A 12,628-nucleotide genomic window follows, 5' to 3' on the forward strand; every position below is an offset into this window, starting at 1 on the left:
CTTCACTGCCTTTTTTTTTTCCTCTTTGAATTCTTTCAAGCAAAGCCACAGTTACTCCTTTTCCTTGTGATTTGAGAAAATTTCAGACAGTAGAGGAAATTCATGACTCAAGTTTCATACAATTCAGTAACCTTCCCCCCATCCTACTGTTACACATACATCATGCACACGTTAGAGTGCAAGACTGAAAAGGAAAATATTTCTTCAGCTAACACTGTGGCTGATGGCACTCTGCTCCTGTCAGTGTGGCAAATGGGAGTCTACCACAGCGTACTCATCTGTATTGAGAGAGAAATTACTCCTGCCCATCAGTCACAGAATGGATGAGGTACAAAATCCATTCCCATGATGAATAAATCAGAGTTAATAAAGGTCAGGATGTCTTCAGTGTCTGCTGGGGACAAACCTCATTTAAGGTTATTACATTCTTGTCAAAATCTTGACCAGAGTCAGTTTACCTACCTCTGTCTTCCCTTCCTGTATTTCCTCCCTCCTTTTCCTAAAGTCACTCAGCTTTGCACGTATTTACTGCTTTACTTTTTAACATCACATTGTTTTCTCTAGCAAAGCAGGGTATCTTGCCATCTTGCCTGAAGACAGCTGTAAGTTCAAATAGTGTCCATTCCAAACTTAGCACTGGAAATGGAAAAATACATGGGGTGAGGCTCAGCCCTCAAACCCACCCTTTAAAGAGTATGAAACTGCTAGTTGTCCAACAAGAGATTGATTCCTACATCTGAAGGGAAGGGCTGGATGTCTGAAAGGAAAAATCTGACCACAATTTTCAGAAACAAGAGCTGAATCTGCAGTTAAAAGTTGTTGTGCAATTCAAAGACTATCCTTCCCCTATTTATCAGTTGTAACAGACCAAATATATTGTAGGTACTCCAAATAGGGTTGAAGATTGTTTTCCTGTCAACTCATTACTCACAGATCTGTTTTCCAGTGTGGCAGAGAGATGTAATTTAGCTCAAGTGACCATCTGAGAACAAGAGCTTGTTCAGGACAAAATGAGGGCAAGGGATGGTTGGCTTCTCTGAACTAAAAGCTTTCTCATGATCTCAAATCAAACCTGTGACTACTAATGGACTCCGGCTAGGTCCTTCTGAGAGGCTGTCAGAATATTTTTTTTCCAAGCTGTCCTCTCAGGACCTTCCTTATCTCCATCTGAAGTCCTGAATTCTTTTGTGCTGCAGGAGGAAGAGAAGTCAGGTGAAAAAACACTCTGTTATTTTACTCTGAAAACACGTTTTAGCCAGAAGCTACTATAAATTCACAGGTCACTTAAAAGAACTGCTGGTATGTCATGGAGACTCCAACTATTTGGAAACGCTCTTATTTGTTCTGTACTTTACAGATTTCTCTTCCTGGCTGTAATTCATGACAGCAGCAGGGAAATGTGTGCGTGTGTCCCCTCCCAGCAGTTCACTTGCTGCTGCTGTTTTCCCTCTACTTTAGTCACAGTTCATGATCTGCTGGCGTAAAATTTGCTCCCCTGGAAAAAAAAAATCATTCCAAACAAAAGGATTAAAATCTCAACTTGGGAATTAGCAGGTATATTTAAAGACTTCCACCCCCACACACACCTGCCTCAAAGGAAAGGAAAGCAGATACTGGTGTTCAAGAAGAACAAGGTAGCTTTGTACAAGGCCTGCTTACCCCTTCCCCAAAATACTTTCTAACAGATTCTCACAGAGCCAGTAATCAATCAAGGAACTACTCTGCTTCAGGAATAAATCAGCAGGCAAACTGTAAGAAAAGCATTCAGTTGCGGAGCTGACAAAACAAGAACAGCCCCGCCACAGCCACAGGAGCTGTGTGCTGGAGCAACCACAGCTCGCCTGGTCAGGGGGCTGAGGAGTGCCCACCTTCCCGCACCTCTCCCCATGGCTCTCCCTTCCAGGAGGAGCCAGCAGAGGCTCTCTGAGGCCACCCAACTCTGGGCTACAGCACATGACGCAGATCAGCAGTTCCAGACAAGAGGATCTGTGTGTTCTTATGAGCATTGCACATCTGTCTGGAAAAGGTCAGAGGGCACATTTTGCTTTAAGTGGAATTGAAAGCGCCCACTGAGTCCGCAGAAGGTTTCTTGTTACGCTGTGAAGCACACTTCAGGTCTGAAAATAAAGCTAAGGGTTACCAAGACTTCAACAGCTATCATGCATGCTACAGTTTTCACTCCTTTAGATATTTAGTACCCATAAACCTAGTTCCCTGTCTGGGTAACGCTTCCTTTAAAGACACCTGCTGCTGACTGGGAAATGTGGAATGGTTTCCACACCAAGGACCCCCACGAGAGAGGGAAGGTTAAAAACCTTACAATAAAGAGGAGAATGAGAAGGGAACTAGAGGGAAAAGAAGATTTGCTAACTCTTCAAGTTTTATTTGTGAAATTAATTAGTTAATGAGAAAATAAGAAAGCCTAGACACGTTCTTGATGTCCTGGAATTTAAGCTCACGGCAGGAGCAAACGTCAGCTCGCGGTACCGCAAGAGGCTCCAGCACTCCGGCGGCACCTGCCGCTGCAGGCCGCGGGCGGAGCGGCGGCTGGCTCTCGGCCGCCCCCTGCTGGGCTGCCCGCGGCACCGCGCAGCGGCCGCCGCGGCCGGCAGCGGGAGAGCGGGAAAGCCCCGCCGCTGGAGAGCGCTGTCATGGCGGCGGGCGGGAACACCGCGCCCCCAGAGGTGCCGCTGGCCGCCGAGGCACAGCGGCCGACCCCACAGCGGTCACCGCAGAGCGCTCTGCTCGAACCACGCAACTCTCATTTGCCACTTACCGCTTCCAGATCCTGTCAGGAGTGTTTTAACTGCACAAGACAGCTGAAGAAAATGTTTTAAAATGAACAGTCGTGAATACAGTACTGAACTCAAAAGCTGCCGATGCCAGACCTGTACACAACCCGGTAAGGCCTATCCCAGCTGAGTCCCTCAGGGCAGGCTGCTCAGGCTCCTCCTGCGGTGCACTTGGCAGGCGGCTTCTCAATTTGGTTTTAAGTGTTTGTTTTTAATCGCACATGTCAGCATGCCGGGTGGTTAACTTACAATGTGTCACACAAAACAAGAACAAGCCTCCCAGTTAATCAAATACCAACAAAACATGGCATGTCATATTAATGATACTTGGATCAGAGCCAGAAGGAGTAAGTTTGAAAGCCAAGATCCCTCTGTTTTCCTCGCTATCTTAATTACTGTGCTACACTGAAGTTGCTAGAAGGGCGGACGTCAAAAGATGACCTCCTGTACGCTATTACAAAAGAGGTTTTTAATGATGCCTGTGGTTGCACCTATCTTCCTCGCTAAAATAACGAGGAAACCAGAAGAGCCCCATGGCACCAGACCCAAGGCCTGTCCTTAGGTTCCACACAAGCCCACATGCATGCTACAGGCTCTACTCAGCTGCACATCCCATCCTTTGATCGTCCACGGGAATGACATGAGCATTAACTCGTTCTGGTTACATCCACACTTTCTCCAGAAAGAGGTGCTCCCTCTCTTTGGGTGCTCTGCTGCTTTTGTGCTAGGAACCAACCACACACAGCCGTGCAATGAGGCAAAACTGGTAACGTGCAACCAGGGCTGAATGTAGGAAGATCTCTTTCAGTAGCTGCATGGGCACATGTTAAGCTTAAATCAATGACCAAGCTGTATTTTAATTACAGCTGGATTCAGAAAATAACCACCTTTTAAACACCTGTAGATTATCAGAGGAAACAGATTTCTTTACATAACGTAAAGGAGATTTTTAGGCAATATTCAGACTTGCTAAATGTGTTTTTTCCTTTTTCAACATAAAGGTACAAGATTCATAGACTGGAAGAACTTACCCACTTCCCTGATTAAATAAGTCAAATATTTTTAGCAAAAAACAGCCCTCAAGATGCTAGAAACAAAATACTGCAATAACAGTAACAATAACATTCTCAAGCTATAAAAACACTAAACCAAACTTGCAGCCTCAATTTGCGTTTCCCAGAGTGAGCCCTAACTTTAACATATTGTAATAACATTGTATTAAATCTTGAGGTTTTGTTCTTTGGCTTTCGGAGGGATGAGTGAGAGGTACTGGGCACTTTATACAATCACACTTTCCAGTATTGAACACATACAAATGGCTGGCTTAACCAAAGAGGATGACTTCACATAATTAGCTAGAATTATTCCAATTTTGTATTCAAGAGATATAGGAACCTTCTAGCAGAAAACAAACTAATGAAAAATAAAATCTGGAACACCACACACACACAAATAAATCTCTGGAGAAGTTGAGGGAGGGAATGAAACAAAGGAAACAAACAACAATCTTGGACTTTGAACTCCTGCATAGGACAGAACCTTTATTCTTATTATTTTTATTGTACCTTTACAATAAAATTTAAGTTCCAGAAAGGTAAAAACAGTAGAAGTCAACATTACCAGTTTCTTTCTTAGAGTCTTAAATGGATGAACAGGTATTTTGGTGAATTGCTCACACATCTACATTGGAAACTGTTCACCTCCTGCCTACCTCTTGAACACCTCTCATTTATTCCAAAGATCAGGTCTCAGGTGCTGGAAAATAAAATCTGTTATAGTTCAAGAATATAAATCTGTTCTTTCTACTGTAAGAAGATTCCAAGACATTCTTCTAGCAATCCCAGATCCTAAGACCCTCTCACAGTTCACAAAAATATCATGGCCAAATTTTTAGCATTACTTGCAAACTGGATTTAATATCTTATATGAAGAATATTTGTTATTTCTTTTTGGATATGATCTGAAAAAAGACATTAATTTTTCATAATACAAGACCCAAAAATATAAAGCCACTTAAAATTTTTGCAGCAGTTATATCCTACTGTTACATACTTTTGGCAAAAACTGAACACAGTAGTATGTTAGTGGTACAGAGAGGGCATAACAAAGAAGACAGGAATAAACATAAAATTTAGTCTTAGCTAAACTCTTTCTGACCAGGGAAGTGTCAGCTGGACAGAAAGAGGACAGATCCCCCATAATATGCCAAAGAAGTATACAACAATGGCTTGAGAATCCTCCACATTAATAAGGAACATGCATTTTTCTTCACTGTGATCAGAAAATAAAATGAGACAGAGAATTCCACACACACACTAGTGCAAGACTGTTCTCTATAAAAATTACTCTAGAGTTCTATCCAATTTCAAAGTAGATGAAGATTTTCTTTTTCTAGAATACTATCCCAGAGGTCAAGAAAATTGACACAAAACCCCTCATTTTTACAAGCTCATCCTTAAGTTCATAAACAGCTTTGAAAAGAAACCTACTCTTCAGAATAAGATTGTTTTTGTGATCCAAAATGATCAGTCCAGGAGAGGCCAGATTGGTTCAATCGTGCAATCATACTGCTAATAAAAGTAGCGGCTCAAATTGTTCACAAACAGCTGAAATCAAGACGGGCAGCCAGGTTGAGACTACAGACATTTATAATACGTTAACTGGGCACTTCACTCAGTTCTGAGGCAGAATTAACAGCCTCATGTACCAACCTTATGATTTAATTGCCTGCTATAATACTCTGATAGTTTAGCAGTTTAAGATATCGTCATTGTTAACACACTGATATACCGATTCTGTTTCACTCCTGACCTGGATTTACTGCATTGCTCATTCTTATTTAGTACTGCAGACTGTAGCTATAAGAAAGTGAGACTTGCTTACCTCTTTTTTTACTCCATTAGGAAGAAATAAGAACTGCTTTCTTTTTCACCTTTAGAACAGGACTGATAACTACAAGTCTAAAGATTTATTGCAAAATAATTGGCTGCATCTCTATGATAATATCTTTGCCTCTCAAAATGAAAAATACATTATAAAAGAATATACTCCTGCATTCCTAATTTCATACATCTCTAACTAGTACACCATCGGTGACAAATGTCTGCCACTTCACCCAGGTAATAAGATACATTGCTTTCACTCATGAAACAGATTTCTGTCACTCCTGCAGTTCAAAACCCTATTGCTAGAATAAAACATTCACTAGTAATTGATAAAGATGTATCTTCTGACAGAGGCTTCCCACTGGCCCTTCACCCTGAAATGTCTTTACATTTGGATGACGCACATTACTTACACTTACTGTGCCAAGGCAAAGGGTAAAACTATCATTGCCCCATCCTATGTGCAAACACCCTCAGGGAAAGCCAGATGGTTATTGACTCACTTCACAACGTTATTGTATTAACAAGATCCACCGATAAGAGGTTTCCCACACTTAAGTTACGAGAACCTTTCTTCTGGAATCCGCCAGGCACTTGGAAGCTATTTATGCTGCCATTAACAGCATATGCTGTGCACACATACAACACTTAGTGACAGAATGATTTGCAGGGCATGGAGTAGGCTAGAGAAAAGGGATGCTGAGCTGTCAAAGTAACATCTCATTATATCATATGAAAATAGTGAAGAGGAAAAGAATAGGGCAGAGGGAGAAGTGGAATAAAAACAATTTAAATAGCTTTCATGCTGTTTCTAGGAGACCACGTAACACAGCTGCTGAATGGAAGATGCCCGTTGTCAGTAGCAGGCATACGGCAGCACTAATACAGAAGGGGGGGGGGGGGGGGGGAGGGGCTGAAAGAAGGAAAAAAAGAGGTACACACAGACACTGGTTGAGTATTATTCCCATTTCAGATTGCTGATTTCCCCCAGAGAACAAAATTAAATAAAGCACGAGGAAGCCAATATAGCCACTGGAGAATTTAAACAAAAAAGAATCTCAGCTTTTACCAAAACAATGATGATGATAAATTAATCAGAAACACAGTGCTAATAGAACTTGGATAGATGTGAAAGTGTTTTACAACTCCACCAGAAATACCAAGGTAGATTTTGCACACACTCCAGGTCAGTTCTTTTTGCAGAAATAAGAACTGTTTTGGCCAACAGAAGAGTATGGCTGCACAGAATCTGTGCCTTAAAAGGAGACAGATGATACTGAAATGTTGCTCTTCAGCCTCAGGCCATTTACACGCGTAGCTCAGGAAATGTTTTTATAGATGAGAGGACACGCCAGGTACATAAAGTCCCAGCTCCAAAGAACAGACAGCCTCATTGCTAATTTCTTTCTCTGCTTTTTAAGAAACCTGCCTTTCTATTTGAAGTTATCTGACAAGTCCAATCACCTCTCCAAAGACTCAGAAAAAAGCCTGACAAGTTATATATCAGGCAAAGTTTTGTATTATTTATACATTATGATCACATTTTCTGTTTCAATTTTCAAGTATCTTCTACCTCTAAAAGCTTAAAAATCTACAATTTGCTTTTTTACCATCCTCATTTATGAGTTAGAACAGTCATTTCTGTTTCATACACAAAGAATACTATGGTTCAAGGAAGCCAAACTACTTGACTAGTGCCACAGACTAAGTCAATAGTAGAGCTAGGAATAGATTAGAGCTGTCCATTTCCCAGTGTTTTGCTTTAGTTATAAGACCACAGAACTGCAGAGGTGAATCCAGGCTGAGAACGTTGCCAACTGGCCATTAGACAAAAAAAGCAGATAATTTAAAGAGCTCTTCTGTAGAAGGATTTGACTATTGGACCTCATGAGATAGCACACTGAAGAGAGTGATTTGATTAGGGAAAGCAGAAGAGGGTTTAGCAGATAGCGTAGTTTTGCACTGCCAGCTTTACAGAACTTCTTGAAGACAGTAGTCTGGTAGACTACATACGCACATACATACGTATGTATGTAACAGATGACACCAAGTGCTGCAGGCAACTTTGATAAAGTTACTTTATACCAGAAATAGCAACAGTTTTCAGTACAGAGCTTAACACTGAAAGGAAGCGGAGTTGTTATTAAATGCACCGTTTTCCAAGGTGATTTCTTTGCAGTTATTTGGATATAGGCAGTTTGGAGACAAACACACTAAACATTACCTGCAACAAGAGGATGCAAGACACGGTGCAGCTCAAGTCTGCAGCATTTAAATCTTGGTATGGTGCTTACTGTGGCAAACATTTGGCCCAACAATAAAACTTTGTCTCTGATGGAGACTGTTCTCTGTAAAGAATACTTTAAACAAACTAATTGGAAAAGTGCCACACATTTATCAAAACTGGATCTGTTTATAGGAATGTACCTTTCCAAAGTACCTGTATCATGGACTTGAACTCAATGTCTTTCATCTCAGATGAGATACCTAAACAGCCGTGTTCTTCTGGCACCTGCTGGCTTCAAGAAATTGCCTTGTTCTTGTAAGAGAATAGCCCATTATTACCCCAGTATAATGTTAAAAGTCTAATTTCAGAAATTTCAATTTCTAATTTAATTTCTAATTAAATTTAATTTCTAATTTAATTTCTAATTTCAGAAACACAACCACACTTCTTTTTTTAGTTAGACCTGTACAGATAATACATCTAGGTAAAATACTTGTATCCAAAGACAATCCTGAATGAGTGATCCACAAAATTCCCAGATACTTTGGGTCAGAGATTCCCAAATTGTGGATAACGAGTCCTAAAGCTTCCCACAAAAGTATGCAATATACTTTTATTTTGCAGAAGATATAAAACAGCAGAAAAGGCTATATGCCTCCATGGAGACAGATTATAAGGCTCACACAAGATACTGTGTTCTAAATTGGTGCAAATCATCTGATTTACAGTAACTATCCGTGTGTGCTCTTTACCCACAGCAAGTGTAAAACAATTTGAATTAGGAACACCACAGTTATTTGGAAAGTAAATTTCCTAAGATCTGTTATATACTGCAGAGCTGCTAAGACCCATTGCTTTTAATAAAGCTTTACTCCACAAGGCCCAATCTGTCTGCAACAAAGAAGGAACATCTCTGCTAGGTCTAAAAACTGCGGAAGAGAGAACAGACGGTTCAAATGGAAGACTCAGGCCCATTGCCAAATTGGTCATAGTAGGTTGGCTGATAAAATTTTAACACTTAATATTTGAAGATCATGGAAGAAAGAACTGGTTTGTAAACTCCCAAGAGGGGCTACTGCTGTTAACTAATGACAGAGCTTTTCAATCAGACCATACCACCTTACACTAAGCTTTAGTATACTCAGTACTAGTTAGCAGTGTAGGGCCAAAAGAAACTGCAGTCATACCCCAGTATTTACCACGGATACATTCCTGAAATGCGTAACATTTAGCAGTTTGACAGAGTAAAGCCACTTTTCCCATAAGAATTAGTGTAATAGACGGGGGATACATGCAGGAACTTCAGAAACTTTAAACACGCAGAGCTAGTACATATGAGGTAGAGCATCACAGAATGGTTGAGGGTAGGAGGGACCTCTGGAGATCATCTGGTCCAACCCCCCTGCTCAAGCAAGGTCACTTAGAACAGGCTACACAGGACCACATCCAGACAGCTTTTTAATATCTCCAAGGTGGGAGACTCCACAACCTCTCTGGGCAACCCATTCCAGTGCTTGGTCACCCTCACAGTGAAAAAGTGTTTCCTTATGTTCAGTCGTGTTTCAGTGCACACACTGCCTCCTGTCCTGTCACTGAGCATCACTGAAAAGAGCCTGGCTCTGTCTTCTTTACACCCTCCCTTCAGGTATTTGTATACGTTGATAAGTTCCCCCCTGATCCTTCTCCAGGCTGTACAGTCCCAGCTCTCTCAGCCTTTCCTCATAGGAGAGATGCTCCAGTTCCTTAATCATCTTCGTGGCCCTTTGCTGGGCTCTTTCGAGTATGTCCATGTCTCTCTCATACTGTGAAGCCCAGAACTGGACGCACTATGGACTCCAGGTGTGGTCTCATCAGTGCTGAATAAAAGGGAAGGATCATTTCCCTCAATCTACTGTCAACAGGATGGAGAAGCAGGAATAAGGTCAGGGCCATTGATTCATCAAATAGAAGAGATCAAGATCTAAGTCGTCCAACAAAAGAGATGCTGCTGTTTCATAACTGATCATGTTACAGAAGATTTAATCACCATCAGATTTCATTGCCATCACCTTCCTTGGGTAATTTAATGGAAAAGGACAGAAAAGGAAGGCAATGATAAAATTAACAGTGCACTGTATTAAATGATGAGCAACAGAACTCTGAAATGGTGGATAAAGAAGCAACGGATATAGCAAGGTGTTGCTGTACTTGGGTAACTGAATCTAGTTCTCTCACTATGATCAGACGGCCATTTAACAGCAAACATTCCAGATCACATAGAATCTACCTGAAAGTAGCTCAGTGCTTGAACATGTGGCAACACAGATCCGCAGTGCTGAATCCTTGCAAAGAGGAAAGCGTCTCATACCATTTAAAACAGACTCACTCCCCTGCAGAGCTCGCTGCCCTTCACTGTTTGGCGACGGTAACTCTGCCATACACATAGCCTTCCCTGTGAAGTGTTAAGCACGCTAGCCTGAGCAGCACTCCAAATGCTAATTAGTACTGCTCCCCCGCACTTGCCTTTGAACTGAGGGGGAAAATAAAAAGTATGTTAACAAGATCGAAGAGAAAGGAAAGATGAAGGGGGAATAAAAAATAAAAATGTGAATTGGGCAGACGGATCATGAAGTCAAGAGGTAAAATACCGTTAGAGGATAAACAGCCTTCCTGAGGCGGAAAGTGTGGAAAGCTGCCCTTGTAATATCACAAAGTAGCTTATGGGAAAGGAGTTAATAGGTTTAAATACTTTCTCTTCTTCACTGGGAAGCGTGCAAGCGATGTTTGGAGCCCGGGCTGTCGCCGCCGCAGCCCGCCGGAGCGCTGGAGCCATCGCCGGGCCTGCAGCGCCGCCCCGCGGCCGCAGCCCGCCCCGCTTCCGCGGGCGCCAACACCTCGTCGTACACGGCCGTGGCCTTGGCCTCACTGGCCGGATTTTCCTCTCTCCACTTCATTTCAAGGCAGGGCACGGTATATCGACGCTACTGATGATAACACATCTTCATTATAAAACAAAAAGCCCTTCTTGATATCTAGTATCACTTACAGGATCTTAGGCCGGCCGTATTTTTCACTCATTTACTCCCCTGACTTATTTTAATCGCAAAAAACTCTGACAGAAGATGAAAAAATGGATTCAGGGATTTCAGGGAATCCCTTTCAAGGATTTCCTGGTTAATCTCCTTTTTAAAGCACAAAACTTCCTCTTGTCTCAAATACAGACAGGCTGCCACACAGCACCAGAAAGCAATGTTTGCTACGCTATCCTACTTGTTACCCACACATACGCTTATTCAAGACACTTACGTACATGATGGACCTGTAAAATTGTCCCCTTATTTGCAGGCGGCCATACTGCAACGCTGTTCAGAAACATGACCATCCCTGAAGGGTAACCTTTTATTTTACTGCAATATTTATATAGCACAGTGCTTCCAGTTTCCCTCCTTTCAGGAGGGGAGTAAATACGCAGTGCAAGCTAGAAAACAAAGTCATTATGATGCAATCTGGTGAAATAATGGATTGTGCTAGAAGGACATGGACTCGAGAGCTTTCCATCCCTTATGTGCTCATTACCAGAAGGCAAGCAGACAGAGTCTCCAATTCATAGATCCCAGGAAACAAGAGTGCAGCAGTCATGACAACATGGTTTATTTATTTATTGCAAAGCATTTGATTTAACTAGGAAAGTGCTATCAGAAGAAACCAGAAATCAGTAGAAGAGCAACAACAAGAAGATAGTGCTTAATGGCATTTAATATGAAAACAACTTCAGAGATTTATTTCTTTCACGGGGTATTTGTAATCACTCCTGCAACTACATGATCTTCATAGTAATTCCGGTTGGTCTATGTTGGTAGACAGCAGCTTCTAAGCAAGACTCCTGTTACTCAGCTCCACTAATACACAGAGCCAGCTACAATTTCAGCATAATCCTGATGGCTCTCTTTCAGGAGCAATTTTTCCACCTCTTCTCCCAAGCAGTCTCTAGTTTCAGTTGTGTTCTCAATATCCCTCCTATTCTGCTACTCTTAACATCATCGTAAATTTAAAAAGTACATACTGAGCTCAGATTTTAAAAGAACTCACAGTATCTACTATACCACTGCTTAAGCAAACCAGCTGAACTGTTACAGTTCTTTTTTCTCACCCTAGCAAAGCAGGCATATCCAGAGCGCGGACTTCTCCCAGACCACCCAACAAGTTGCAGAAGTGGAATATTAATACTGACATTTTTCATCACCATTCAAACCAGCCTGGTTGCAGGCAGAAGCAAACACTTTCAATTACAAAAACCTGTTTTGCAAAAATGCTTAGCCACATTAAAAAAAAAAACCCTTCTGATTACACAATTCAAAGCCATAGCCCAAAATCTAAGACTATTCCTGATAAACTGATGAGACAAGACGATCTCCTGTGTTTTACATTTCAGGATATGGTCTCTAGGCTCATGTAATCGTCAGCTCAGGCTAGTGACCAGAATTCTTACTTCAACAATGCATTGTCATTACATGCTGACTTGGCATTACTTACAAAGGAAGGGGGTGGGGAGGAAAGAAAAAAAAAACACCATCAAGATTATATCCTCTGTGTATATACATAGTAATCACAACGTCTTCCACATTTATTTCCTTCTGGCTTCATAGGAGTTGCAAAAAGAAACCTGCCTTCCACTTACCTCTATATACTGTCATTGCCAACACAGAGTATATGAAATGGCAGAACAAGAAATTACAACTTAATGA

The 12,628-nt window shown here is 41.6% G+C and overlaps 1 protein-coding gene across 3 annotated transcripts in view; it reads right to left on the reverse strand.

The window, feature by feature from the left end:
* Positions 1 to 12,628, reverse strand: part of LOC140653385 (transmembrane protein 263-like) — a 201,206-nt gene that overhangs the window by 173,091 nt on the left and 15,487 nt on the right. The window lies entirely within an intron of this gene.

The sequence above is a fragment of the Ciconia boyciana genome, chromosome 6 (assembly GCF_034638445.1).
Source record: "Ciconia boyciana chromosome 6, ASM3463844v1, whole genome shotgun sequence".
Lineage (NCBI taxonomy): Eukaryota > Metazoa > Chordata > Aves > Ciconiiformes > Ciconiidae > Ciconia > Ciconia boyciana.